Here is a 15588-nt window from a genome sequence, read left to right as displayed (position 1 = left end):
ATAAGTTACCACAAACAACCCACATAAGACTGCACAAACGCCTTATAATAAAACGTCAAAAGTAATGAAACTCATTCCCGACAGAGAGGAAATCAGCTCCACATCTTTTGCTGCATTACAGCCAGTAATATCAGAGACACAAATGTCAAAATCATCAAAAGAGTCATTCTCCGAAACTTAGGCAATTAGATAAAATAAAATAATTTGTTTATCGGAAAACCAAATTAAGTATAAGAAATGTAAATTTTTAAATTCCGCCGCGCGAGGTAGTCGCGCAGTCTTGAGCGTCTTGCCAGGTTCGCCCGGCTCTCCCCGTCCGGGGTTCGAGTCCTGGCATGGGTGTGTGTGTCGTCCTTAGCGTAAGTTAGTTTAAGTTAGATTAAGTAGTGCGTAAGCCTAGGGACCGATGACCTCAATAGTTTGGTCCCACAGGAACTTACCACAAATTTCAAAAAAAAAAAAAAAAAAAAAATAAATAAATAAATAAATAAATAAATATATATATATATATTTTACTTCCGTGCATAATTATTGTGTCAAGGAAAGTGACTGTCGTAATAAGGTATCAACAGAACTATATTCTTCTTGTATGTGAAATACTATGTTTATATTTTTCTTTCTTTCAGTGGGGTAAGCTGAAATCAGATGCAATTTCTAACGGATTTCTTCATGCATATGTTGTAGCTAATGTCAATTCGTTCTGGGTTTACCGTACATGTATTTTACGATCATTTATGTCTAATGATAGTTTACTAATAGCTACGATGCAAAAATATAGACTTATTTTGTAAATTATGTTGGGTAAGAATTAAAAACATACATTGTTGTACGGGGCCCATCACTTCAAGCACACCATCCAAATTTCTCACCGCATGAGGCTCTTACTGTCGCTGCAACTGTCAGACAGCAGTTAGTGCCGCGACTCTAGATTAGGGATCGGAAAAACCGACCAGATATAGCCGAAACCGCTATTTTAATTCTGTATAACCGGTATTTTACTGTTCGATAGAAACGAGCAACGAACACGTCGCATAAGAATTGGTACAGCATTGCTGAGACAATAATGTTCCTGTTTCCGTGTGTCGTGGCTTAAGGTATGCACGTAAACGTGCAGCGTACAAGCCTTGCCCCCACCTGGTTTAGCCTGTACGGCAGTTTCTCTCTGCCGTCGCCAGACATCCGTTGTATAGCAGAATGGCACCAACACTAGTCCGGAAATATTTTTATGAAGTGACGTAGCATTGAAGTACAATGCTTCATTTCCTTTAAAAGAGTGATGATTTGTCACCTATTCCTATGAAACAATAAAAGAGGAAGAAAATTCTTCTAACAGCAATAAATTATAAACCAACCAACAATTTATTCATAGTATACAATAAAAATAGAACGTAGTTGATCAGCGGCCTGTGTCTACGTAATTTGCTTTTATCTGCTCCTAACCCTTGAAAATGGACAGATTAATACGAAAAATTGAGTTCTTCATCCTCAGGTCTCATCCTTTGTCACTGACTATTCGTAATGCCCGTGTAGTTGGACGATGTACGATTACAGCATGACTTTTGAACAGAGCTCCAAAAGATTGGACTCAGTAGGAGAATACTAGTGATGTGTTGTATATAAAGCAGCGAATGGTGGATAGACTAAGTTTTCTTTCATTTGCTTATTTCATTTAATAGTTTGATTCTATGTATCTTTAAACCGAGAGAGTCAAGGTTTTTCAATCTTCGTTAGATTTCTACGCTCGCGTCGCCGTTGGGTCGAAGGGTAGATAATTGATACTAGAGAGGAAAGTGAAAGGCACCCTTGGGCCTCGGAAATCTAATATTATAATATATTGCTGTGATCTGAAGAAAGTAGAACGCTTCAACCAACAGAAGCTAAGATATATCATGAACCTGAAATGGGATGACTTCATATCCAACACGGCTGTTCTTGAAAAAGCAAAAATGTATAGCATGGAAGCTCTTATCATTGGGCATCAACTCAGATGGGTCGGACATGTCCAGCGGATGAAAAATGACAGGCGTCCACGCCAAATGCTGTACAGCGAAGTGAGCACAGGTAAAAGGCCACGAGGTGCCTCTCTCAAACGTTATAAGGATCAGTACAAGAAAAATCGGAAAAACGTGAACATCGATCCGAGTAACTGGTCCACAATAGCAGAAGATCGAAGTTATCTCAAATGCTCTTCAAAACTTTGAGCTGGAACGTCGAAGAATGGAGAATGACAAACGCCGGAGACGTAAACTCCTCCAGGCTCAGCCACGTCCTCCACCTTCCATCAGCTGTAATGTCTATGGTCGCCTGTTCCACGCTAGGATTGGATTGCTAAGCCATCAACGACACCTCCACGCCTGAACCGTGACAAAGGAAATCTCAGGAGAGAAATGGAAACTCGGATATGAGTATCAGCCGAAGACGAAGACGACAACGACGACGGATTTCTACGTTCATTACAGGAATAAAAAGGAGAAAATCAGTTCTTTCAGAAACCGATTATTTTGAGTGATTTTAACAACAAAAAAAATAGTTCAAATGGCTCTGAGCAGTATGGGACTTAACATCTGAGGTCATCAGTCCCCTAGAACTTAGAACTACTTGTACCTTAACTAACCTAAGGACATCACACGCATCCATGCCCGAGGCAGGATTCGAACCTGTGACCGTAGCAGTCGCACGGTTCCAGACTGAAGCGCCTATAGCCGCTCGGCCACACCGGCGATTTTAACAGTCGGGTTAAACTGGCGTAGGAAAGAAAAAACGATGTAATCGAAAACCGGTTGTTTCAGACATAACCACCATGCCTACTGTAGATCTTAGACCGTGAAGCATATAAAGCGTCCTAAATGGCACAGAATGTTTTACCCTGAATTTATATGAATCTTTAGTAACAATCGTAATAGTAATAATAATAAGAAGAAGAAGAAGAAGAAATCACACATCAAGTAGGTGCTTTGTATGGTCCTCTTCTGCCCTATACATGTATAATAATAATAATAACAATCTCGCTTCCCCCGCCCGGGTTCCCGGGTTCGATTCCCAGCGGGGTCAGGGATTTTCTCTGCCTCGTGATGACTGGGTGTTGTGTGCTGTCCTTAGGTTAGTTAGGTTTAAGTAGTTCTAAGTTCTAGGGGACTGATGACCATAGATGTTAAGTCCCATAGTGCTCAGAGCCAATAGTAACAATAATAGGCCTCACAATAAATTTGGAAACAGAAATTAGTATGAGTAAATATTAACTTTTCCGTAGGTGTAGAAAGGAGAATTAATATTTTTTCTTCTTAGCTTCCGCAAAACACAACGTTTTTAATGGAGAATGCAACTTGTGTGCTAGGTAAAGTAGGAACTGAGATTCCCTTTTTAGCACACAGAAAGACGTCAGTTAACCTCTCTCCCTCCCTCTATCCCTCTATCCCCGTGTACTCTCTCTCTCTGCCTCTCTCTCTCTCTCTCCCTCTCTCTCTCTCTCCCTCTCTCTCTTTCGAAAGAGAGTTGCGAGACTAAAAATAGTGTGGGAGAGAAACGCAGTTAGCTGAAGCGGAGCCTCGGACCGCGGGAGCGCCTCGCTTGCCGGCCGCCGGGTGCAGGAAAAGTTGATCAGCGTTGAGGAGCAGCAGCGGCTGCGACTTCCGCTTATACGGCGGGCCCCGCTTCCCTTTTCCCTGCACTTCCACGCTGCCAGCCGCGTCAGTGCGCGCAGCGCCGAGCGGCTGCTCAAAGGCATTCCTTATTACTGCCGGATCGAAAAACGTCAATACGGGCCGAGCCGAGCCAGACGGAGCGGTGGGGTGTCGCTGCGCTCTCGCGGCTCAGCCCGCTCGTCTTCATCCGCACGCGTTCTCAGCGAGGCAGAATAGCCCCCGCCTCGGACGTCGGGCGCTAGCTAAATGGATAGGAAGACGGTAGGGAGGCGTGGCAAGTAGTGGCCCTGGGTACCGATGACGGATGCACTACCCCGCGGGCTATTCAAATTTCAACACCAGGAAGAAAAGCAAATGACGAAATTTTACTTTCAGGGCATTGTGCATATACATTGTAGTAGAGAAAGCACATACACTGAACCGCAAAAGAAACTGGTACAGGCACGCCTATTGAACTACAGAGATATGTAAACAGGCAGAATACGGTGTTGTGATCGGCAACGCCTGTATAAGACAACAAGTGTCTATCGCAGTTGTTAGATCGGTTACTGCTGCTACAATGGTAGGTTATCAAGAATTAAGTGAGTTTGAACGTGGTGTTATAGTACGCGGACGTGCGATGGGACACAGCGATGAAGTGGGGATTTTCCAGTACCACCATTTCACAGGTGTACCGTGAATAACAGGAATCCGGTAAAACATCAGATCTCCGACATCGCTGCGGCCGGAGAAATATCTTGCAAGAACGGTACCAACGGAGACTGAAGAGAAACGTTGAATGTGTCAGAAGTGCAAGCCTTCCGTAAATTGCAGCAGATTTCAATGCTGAGCCATCAACAAGTGTCACCGTGTGAACCATTCAACGAAACATAATCGATATGGGCTTTCGGAGACGAAGGCCCACTCCTGGACCCTTGATGACTGCACGACACACAGCTTTACGACTCGCCTGCGCCCGAATACACCGAAATTGGTCTGTTGCTGACTGGAACCATGCTGCCTGGTCGGGCGAGTCTCGTTTCAAATTGTATCGAGCGGACGGACAAGTACGGGTGTGGAGACAACCTCATGAATTCTTGAACCCTGCATTTCAGTAGGGGACTGTTCAAGCTGGTGGAGGCTCTGAAATGGTGTGCGTTCTGACGGACTTGGGCTATTCCAGAAGGACAATGCGACACCGCACACGTCCCGAATTGCTACAGAGTGGTTCTAGGAACAATCTTCTGAGTTTAAACACTTCCACTGGCCACCAGACTCCCCAGACATGAACGTTACTGAGCGTACCTGGCATGTTGTTCAGAAGAGAACTTCTCCCCCTCGTATTCTGCAGGATTCATTGAATTATTCCCTCCAGCATTGCTTCAGACACCACTGCGTGCCACGTCGTGTTGCGGCACTCCTGCGTGCTTTCGGGGGCCCTGCACGATATTAGGCAGAGGTACCAGTTTCTCTTGCTCTTGTGTGTATAACCTTCACTGCTATAGCTGTCACCTGCCGTCTGTCCTTGGTTATTGCACGTTGATTGAACATAGGCAGTGGTAACATTGTTGTGACTGGACTGTGGATATTCAATTGCAACTTTGTTACAAGTCTTAGAAAATATGTTACATAATCAATTGCTGCTTACAAACTTCTTAACATGACCGTAAGTTATGAATTGTTCACACTAGCTGCAAGAAACTGGTTCGATGATTAAAATCAACAGTAAATATAAAAATCTATGTTAAACTCAGAGCATTTCCTCAAAAAACATTATCCTCCAACGTTCAAAGGCAATTAACATGTGACATGCTACCACTATCATTGAAAATGTATAACTAAAAGACTACACAAATATCTTGTCTTCAATTCCTCTATGCCTCACATTTAGCTGCAAATTCCAGCATCGTACACCCTTCATCTTCTTAGGACAATAGCCACTACATCTTCATATGTGACTTTTGGCCACTCAGTATATACTGCAACCCAATCCCAGACTTTGAAGTTGTCTCTGTTCCCCGGATGATGGGACAATGTGTGGTCAAATTTAGTTCACCGTACGTGACGGAAATTTTGTCAACGTTGTCGTCCTGCTGCCTGTGATGCAGTCGAACATGGAGCTGTAGGATCGTATTTTCAACCGTCGACAGACTTTACTTTAAACATAAGATTCTTAATATTTTTTGGAAAAAATTTTCTGAAAAACTACGATCAAAAGTTAGAATAAAAGTTTTTAAATAATGGCAGTCCAGGGTAAGTTGTTAAAAGTTTTAAATTTATTAATCTGGTGACCGGTTCCGATTGTGGTTGCGATATAGAGAGCTGCTCCTCATCACTCTCTCCAGCCGCCAGCACGGAGTTTTAAGGTCTGATGACGACTGTGCCACAACCAAAACCAGTCACCTGATTAATAAATTTTGAACTTCTAACAAATTACATGCCATCCTCGACTTTATTATTGAAGTAGTAGTACGGTAGCGGCAGCACCACCCCTATTTTGATATCAAAATGATATTCAAATTAATTAAACTGATCAATTAATTCCCCCCCAAACCAGACCCATCCACACCCCCGACAACCCCCAACCCCAACCCCAGGAGACATCAATAGCTTTTCTCAGCCTGCACATGGGTCCCAGCTCCCTCACCCCTCTCTACCCCATCGCCCCCCTCGACCAACTGTCCTGCTGGCGGGAATTTCGAATTTTGGGGGAAATTTCTTTTTCCCTCCCCCCCCCCCCCATTAATTAAAATTGGCAATTCCCTTTCTGGGACTCGAACCCTGGTCCTTCTGGACCTTCTCAAACACAATTACAGCACCAAAAATTTCGCAATACCACTCGAAAGTAGTGACAGATAGACTCAAACACTATTCTTCACCTACAGGCTGGTGGGAAAAAGGCTGGGGTGCTAGGTACTATCTTATTCTTTCTGGTTGGAAATATGTTCAACTGATGAGATGCTGATGAACAGAGAGGAGTTTAAGAAGTGTATTACCTGTAAGCACACAGCTGAGAACAGTATCTATCATTGTTTGAAGTCAGAGTTCATTACAGATGCCTGCTCAAAAAACACCCTGCAGTCCAGGAAATTGAAGCCAATACACGTCACTACAGTTGCTGGAATAAATGCATCACAGCTCTAATTATAGTTCAGAATTGTCTCAAAGAAAACCAGCACTCATAATGAATGGGCCATAATGCAACTCACGTACTGGGGAAAATCGTTGTCCCAAAAGACTGCAGAGGGGGCGGTAGTCGCAAGTGTGCTCTCTTCAACACATGCTCACAAACTCCCGAAAATTGAGGCCCTCTTACTTCCCCTCATCCCTCCCATACCTCCCTCCCTCTCTCCATCTGTCCATGTATGGGGAAGACACAGGCTTTTTCAAATGGCCAGCTGCTCAACTGTGTTTTGCACTCTACCATCTTTCAGCCTTTACCATGCTTGCTAACGGCCTTGAGGCAATGCTGCCTTTGCCAACACAAATGCATGTATAATCAAATAAACAATAGGAGATAAAAGGGTAGCCACCTTAGGTGCAACTAGTTTGACTAAAATATAACAACACTGCCGCCACATGCCACCCCTGGTCTGAGTGCAGCTGTGCCAGCGACCACCCCCAGTAGAGACTCCCCCTCACCCATAGCCGTCTGCCATTCTACAATGGAGAACAACTGTATTTATCATCAACGCAACTCTTTCTTACAGTCTGTTAAATGTATTTCTCGGAAAGACTGAACCCCGCTGGAACAACAACGAAATTCTGGAGAACGCTCCATACCGCTTTTTCAAATAGCTAGTTGCTCTACCGATTGCTTTTTCTGCAGACCACTGCCACCCCTCTGCGGTCACCAGTCTCACCATGCCTTTCGCTATCCTCTACGGTCGATCGCGGTACACGGCCTGCCTTGAGGCGATGAACCTCCACCAATACAAAAGGGAAATTTAGCAACACCACCCTGCCTCTTGTGGCTGTGTCTGGCGACCACCCCCAGTAGACTCGCCCCTGCTTCCGCCGTTCTGATATGGAGAACCACTGTATTTGATGTCAACGCATCTCCTATAATCAAGCATCTATTATAAAAAGGAAAACAAAATTGCGACAATAATAAATGTCCTCTTTTCACGAAAATAGGGGCAGTCCATTTTCTTTTAGTTTAATGAACAAAATCAGTATAGCTGTTAGGTTCAGCTACAGGATGCAATTCGCATCACATTTTGCGACATCCAGCGAAGTGTACCGTCGTCGATTACAGATGATCAGCAGAGACATGTCCATCCTGCATAAAAGCAGGAAAAAAACTTCGACTATTTTTCTGCACAAACTACTGATCACTTCAGAATGTCCTCGTTATTTCCAAATGATTGGAAAAGAGCACAGATAGTCCCAGTCTTCAAGAAGGGTCGTCGAGCAGATGCGCAAAACTATAGACCTATATCTCTTACGTCGATCTCTTGTAGAATTTTAGAACATGTTTTTTGCTCGCGTATCATGTCATTTCTGGAAACCCAGAATCTACTATGTAGGAATCAACATGGATTCCGGAAACAGCGATCGTGTGAGACCCAACTCGCCTTATTTGTTCATGAGACCCAGAAAATATTAGATACAGGCTCCCAGGTAGATGCTATTTTTCTTGGCTTCCGGAAGGCGTTCGATACAGTTCCGCACTGTCGCCTGATAAACAAAGTAAGAGCCTACGGAATATCAGACCAGCTGTGTGGCTGGATTGAAGAGTTTTTAGCAAACAGAACACAGCATGTTGTTATCAATGGAGAGACGTCTACAGACGTTAAAGTAACCTCTGGCGTGCCACAGGGAAGTGTTATGGGACCATTGCTTTTCACAATATATATAAATGACTTAGTAGATAGTGTCGGAAGTTCCATGCGGCTTTTCGCGGATGATGCTGTAGTATACAGAGAAGTTGCTGCATTAGAAAATTGTAGCGAAATACAGGAAGATCTGCAGCGGATAGGCACTTGGTGCAGGGAGTGGCAACTGACCCTTAACATAGACAAATGTAATGTATTGCGAATACATAGAAAGAAGGATCCTTTATTGTATGATTATATGATAACGGAACAAACACTGGTAGCAGTTACTTCTGTAAAATATCTGGGAGTATGCGTACGGAACGATTTGAAGTGGAATGATCATATAAAACTAATTGTTGGTAAGGCGGGTACCAGGTTGAGATTCATTGGGAGAGTGCTTAGAAAATGTAGTCCATCAACAAAGGAGGTGGCTTACAAAACACTCGTTCGACCTATACTTGAGTATTGCTCATCAGTGTGGGATCCGTACCAGGTCGGGTTGACGGAGGAGATAGAGAAGATCCAAAGAAGAGCGGCGCGTTTCGTCACTGGGTTATTTGGTAACCGTGATAGCGTTACGGAGATGTTTAATAAACTCAAGTGGCAGACTCTGCAAGAGAGGCGCTCTGCATCGCGGTGTAGCTTGCTCGCCAGGTTTCGAGAGGGTGCGTTTCTGGATGAGGTATCGAATATATTGCTTCCCCCTACTTATACTTCCCGAGGAGATCACGAATGTAAAATTAGAGAGATTAGAGCGCGCACGGAGGCTTTCAGACAGTCGTTCTTCCCGCGAACCATACGCGACTGGAACAGGAAAGGGAGGTAATGACAGTGGCACGTAAAGTGCCCTCCGCCACACACCGTTGGATGACTTGCGGAGTATCAATGTAGATGTAGATGTAGATGTAGATTTAGAAATCGTCATCGGAGTAAAGAAAAGGCGAGAATTTAAACTCCAAAGGAAAAACATCTATGTTAAGCAATTTGATGGACAAATGACACGATCTGAGAGCGTCTCTTGCGTTAGGTGTCTGTAAATGAACTGTCATGCATGTGTGTATTATAAACATTTCAGACACCTGAAATAACACTAGGGAATACTATCTTTCACAGGACTGGCTCACGTGTTGGAAAAAACACGATCACTTTATGTTCGACAACAAGAAGCTATAACTCAAGAGGATGTAGCTGTTTTTTACACTATGGCAGGTCCCCTTTTACCAATGCGATGCTATATTATACTAGCGTATACAAAACAAATCGTGAGAGAGAGTCTCGCCCTGTATAGGTGGAAGATCGAAATTTCGTTAAATATATCGCCACATCGAAAAAAAAGGAACGTATGTCAAGAATTATTCCATGGTGCCCTAGCCATCTATTCCACCCACCAAGCGGCATGTCACTATAACCAAATTAATAGGCCGATTAATTAAATTGATCATGAGAGTCATTTTGAATGGAAAGTTTTTTTTTTCAGCAGTCAGATTACACTCACCAGGTAGGTCAACTGGGAATCTGTGGAGAGAAGACGGTGCTCTTTTCGAGGAATGCTATTGAGAAACAACATTTAAAGCTGACCACAGAGGGATTCTACAGCCCACATGATACATTACAGCGCTATTAAAAACAAGATCATAACGACTACGTATGTTACCATCACTCTGCATAAAAAGCGATCTTGAATCTACAGGCATACACGGGTCACTGATAGCATTATGATTTCTGATGGAAATGCTGTCCACAATTTGGAATAAAGTCCATCCATTCCAACACATACTTGCATTGGATCCTGTAAAGACATCCTTTAATGATTACAGCATGAGTGAATCATATTCGTGCCACTCTCATATCCCGAAAAGTCACCTTTTTCGAACCTATCTGCTAAGGATCCTGTATAGCAGAACCTCCAGCGTTGTGTTATAGACAGTCCCTCTGCATTTTGTAATTGCTCCTCAGTGTCTACTCCACCCTCGCTGAGCTTCATCCATGTGATCGTTCCAATTTAAGTCAGGCCTGAATGGCAGTTGCAGAGCGCTATACCTAAGCCCTTCTGCGTCCTGTGGAGCAACAGTACAAGCTGAGTTAATGGGACAGAACCACGTTTTGACACCTCGGTGGAAATGGGAACATGTTGTCGTATCTCTTCCAACCGTGTACACTGTGTATCGCCAGCACCAAACGAAGCTTTCCCCTGCAACACGACGTACTAGAAAAGGTAGTACGAGCAGTTATAGTGGTGTTTCTTGTTGAAAAATTAGGAAGACTCCACATCATACATGGTATGGAAGAAGGATGAGGAATTTGCTACTGCATTGTGGTACATCTCCAATCTACATACACGTACTACAGTCCGAAGAATATCTACATCTCTCAGAGCGCATTCATGTCTGTCATCCAAACATTCCCTCCCACCTCAAAATGTTCAAATGTGTGTGAAATCTTATGGGACTTAACTGCTAAGGTCATCAGTCCCTAACCTTACACACTACTTAGCCTAAATTACCCTAAGCACAAACACACACACCCATGCCCGAGGGAGGACTCGAACCTCCGTCGGGACCGGCCGCGCAGTCTATGACTGCAGCGCCCTGACCGCTCGGCTAATCCCGCGCGGCCTTCCCACCTCAGTATTTTGTACTATGCAACAAAGAAAAACTAACTATAAAATCTACGATAACTTCATCCATTACAGAACTCGGTAAGATATTACTGTGTCCCTGTCTTCTGATATATCTGGAACATCTGAGTGGGTAGCTAGTGATCAACGACTCGGAAACCGTATGGCTTTAACAGTATAGCATTTTTGGGTGCAGATCCGTCTAATCATCTGAGTGTGCATCTATGCTCTATGATCATTTCTCTCATGCCGGTAACTTCCTGGTGCTGACTCTAGACAGTGGAATAATTCTTTAGAATTGATTGCACGGTTGATTTACATGAAATGTTTCAAACTCCATAGATCTGGATCTCCATCACATTTAAACCACAAGTTTCTTCTTAACTGTCTGTTATAGCAATGCAACACTTTCATGTCTGTTATATATCGATAAGAGGTGCGATCCTCCTCGCCATGCTCACGTCTGGGGAAATCTTGTGCTTTTGAATAGGTGTTGTGAGTAAGATTAGTGTTGCAGGAAGGATTGTTCAAGGACAATGTAAGAGGGATCTGTCAATCTCCGACTTTATCCTATGAATGCGACAATGCTCTGTGGCGCCCATCCACACAGAGAAAGATGCCAGTCGTAATCTTAAATTATGCACTATGATTGATGTGCTGTAAATATATGGATAACCTCTTTCCATCGGTATAGGACGCCGTCTGGTATACTTTGGTGTATATGGGCGACTGGATGTACTGCACAGTCATCTAGCTGCATTCTCATTCTAGTATATGGATCTTCCAAAGTAGAGGAGGGGTGACTTAGCGATGATACAGAAATTGGGAAGCGTTTTATTGTGTCATTGACTGGCGTTAAAATAGCTGAACAACAAGTAAAATTGCTAAAATAGATCTCGCTATCAACTGTGGTATGTATTAAAGTACATCATCCAATATCAACGGTGGCTTTCCAGTCCCGACTGTCCACTGGACACACCGTTGATTACTGCATAATGATTGACTGGCATCATTCGGTTGAGATGGAGGCAGCCTTGGCGGAACACTTATCTCTGTGGAGCTCTAGATTAAATGCAGAGGTTTTTTGGAATCCTCCAGACTATTCGTATTTCCATATGCTGCAATGCCTTTCACATGTTTTTATTTTTATTTCTTTTTTCACCAATAAGATAACAGTACCTCTTTTTATTTGTTCTACCTTGCGCTTGTTGTCAACAGCACCTTCCGGCGATGGTCACGCCGGAACAGTAGTGTACGCGACAACAAAATGGAGGAACAATGATTTTCGAAACGGAAGGCCGAGACAATGTTTGACTTTCGGTTGACTTGTCAGTAATTGACTGAAATTAACTGATGTTCTAGTAAATGTACTAAACCATATAGCCAGGTAAACCAGAAGGTAACAAATTAATAGCCGGCCGGAGTGGCCGAGCGGTTCTAGGCACTACAGCCTGGAACAGCCCGACCGCTACGGTCGCAGGTTCGAATCCTGCCTCGGGCATTGATGTGTGTGATGTACTTAAGTTAGTTAGGCTTAAGTAGTTCTAAGTTCTAGGGGACTGATGACCTCAGAAGTTAAGTCCCATAGTGCTCAGAGCCATTTGAACCATTTGAACACATTAATTCCTGTCCTTTATGTCTCGATACTATAAGCTATACACTTCATACTTCCCCATAATGTCTATTAATGCAAACGGATTACGTACATAAAATCTTAATTTCATTACGAAAACAAATTTCTTGGGCGATTAAATAATGGATCTGCTTTACTAATACATTCCGAAGTCACAAGAGTCTACACATACATCCTATAGAGTACACAAGTCGCTAGTCAGTAAACAACAACCAACCGGTCTTTTTTTAGTTTTACTCGCGATACATGTAAAGTAAGAGTTTCAGTTCCTCAGTTACCGATCGCTTAAATACTCAGAGATATATTTTACTGATAAGACAGCGATGTATCCGTGCCCTCTGGCTTTAGTTCTATTTTTGTCATTAATTTATGTTAATTCATATTCCACTTTCCTTTGCAAGACAGAACTGTTATAAAGACTTAAAGACTACTATTATACTGATAATAATATAACTTCCTCTTATTAGTGATAGAAGTAAAATACCTAATAAAATTATTTCGTCGCAATTCACGTTTATGAAGCAAAGAATATTTATGATATTCTTTTCAAAAATCTGACATTCGATAACTATTAGTGTCTTTCCTTTAACAAATTATTATTTCCTGAGGTTTTATTATTTCATTAGTTCCTGCTATTCTTTCTTTTTCTTTGGATATGGTTCTTTTCAGTTATAAGCTATTTCTTTTTCTCCTATCGGGGGCTGCAGTTAATGTTAAGGGAAGTTACATTTAGTTCCAATCAAAATCAATGGACTCCAAATTTATTTTAATTACTAGCCTTTATTGAGCTGTTTATTTCAGCATCACAACGACGATACGAGAGATCGAAAGCCAGAAAATGTTATCCAACATGAAAAGATAGCAGATCAGAGATAAATAAACAAAATCCTACATGACACCACTGCTTTTGGCCTTAACTTATATAAAGCATACACTCCTTTTGGTTTATATAATTCATATGAGATTCAGGTGTTGGCTCTTAGCGGACCAGCTACTATGCCTTATTTAATTGAAAACTCGTCATTTTATTTTAGCATTAGTAGTAGCCTTCTCACGCGTTTACTGGAATGGTTCCAGTTGGGTACGGTTCACCTATTACGGGAAAGCCTCAACAATTAAACGGAAACTTCCGCTGTACAACCACAATTTTATAATTCCGTTATCACAAATACTAGTCCCTGTTTGGAAATTAATTCGATAAATTTGAGATCTCTGCTCAATAAGAATCCTGTGTGTGCTTATTCTCAATTAAGGCAATCACGCTATTACCTCACTGTGTGCCAAGACACTCAATAAATTCGCAATCACTCGCCCGCGGAGTGCGCTGACCACCGATTTAGACATATATCCACACATTACGAACAACAATATTCTTCGGAGCGCACAAATACGATCACTAGTTACATGCACAGAGCCAATCAATACGACAACCTATTGCAGCGCATCCAAGCACCAATTATCAAAAATGGTTCAAGTGCCTCTGAGAACTATGGGACTTAACATCTGAGGTCATAACTCCTCTAGAACTTAGAACTACTTAAACCTAACTAATCTAAGGACATCACACACATCCATGCCCGAGGCAGGATTCGAACCTGCGACCGTAGCGATCGCGCGGTTCCAGACTGAAGGTTAGTTAGGTTTACGTAGCTCTATGTCTAGGGGAATGATGACCTCATATGTTAAGTCCCATAGTGCTTAGAGCCATTTGAACCATTTGAATCAGTGATCCATATAACAACGACTGATAGTCGGTATTAACCTTCAGTTTACTAAAATCCTCCAAATATCATCTTAAATTTACTCAAGAACCGAGCAGTTAAACTCTGACCATCGACGCAACAGCTCATCAGACTCTTCTTGCTGTAACTCCAATGCCCTTATAAGACCTGATATTCAACCGAATTGCTCAAGTTTCGGTACTCCACTAATCATTAGCCTCATGCTTAAGTCATCTAGGAACCATTCAACAAACAATCGTAAAACGCTAGAGTTACTTTCAACAACAAGTTCATAATATTCTGCAGCTTCTGGCTCTTGCCTTTGTCATCCGCTCCTGCTAAATGTAGTCTTTGCCGCAGATTGCTATCGCTGGCGACGAGCGTAACTCGCACCATCTTTGGCCGCTCGTTCTGCTTGTATTGGCGGCAAATCTTCCAACATCCAGACGACGACAATTTTTAAAAAACAAACACACAAAAGAAAACTGGGTACTACCGTACGTTTAAGTTCTCAAACTTATGTCTGTGAACTAACCCAGTTGCTAATACAACAAGTTATGACAGCTTAACTCCTGTGACGGCAAATGCAACTTTACAATTTTACTTTGGTCCTTCACAGCCTACACCGACACATTCCACCTATCCTCCATCTACACACATTGCACATCCCTTTCCAACGAAATTTCAACCCTCTCCCAGGCCGTGAAAATTGTCACGATAAATATCGTGACAGATTTCATAGGGATTTCCACTTCATCAGGCCTCCCCCCATTTCTCTTTCCCTCCCTATCTTCCCTATCACTTTCGCCCTTCCCACTCCCTCTTCCCATACCTCTTTTCCCCTTCGTATTTTAACTATACCCACATCTCAACTACTCCTTCCTTTGTGTATTCACAACATCCACTTCTTCTCCATCAAACATCTCTACTTATGTCCATATCCTACTACTTTGCTGAACACCTCACTTTTCCCCTTCTAGCAAGAGATCATTTTTCCCACTGCAGGTCTTTCAACTTTTAGTAAAAGCGCAGTGTTTCTTCCTTGAGACAGTTTTTTTCACAAAATGGCTCTAAAATCTATTCTAATTGTTTGTGTTTTACCTTTTAGATTTTTTCAATTTTTATTTCCTTTAACGGTAAGGAAATCTAGCTTTTTGTGTAAAACGTTATGAGGCGG

At 42.6% G+C, this 15588-nt stretch overlaps 1 protein-coding gene across 1 annotated transcript in view; it reads right to left on the bottom strand.

Annotated features, from left to right (window-relative positions):
- Positions 1–15588, bottom strand: part of LOC124624262 — a 343631-nt gene that overhangs the window by 287595 nt on the left and 40448 nt on the right. The window lies entirely within an intron of this gene.

This window comes from Schistocerca americana, chromosome 1, assembly GCF_021461395.2.
Source record: "Schistocerca americana isolate TAMUIC-IGC-003095 chromosome 1, iqSchAmer2.1, whole genome shotgun sequence".
Classification (NCBI taxonomy): domain Eukaryota; kingdom Metazoa; phylum Arthropoda; class Insecta; order Orthoptera; family Acrididae; genus Schistocerca; species Schistocerca americana.
This window is presented reverse-complemented; position numbering and strand designations above follow the sequence as displayed.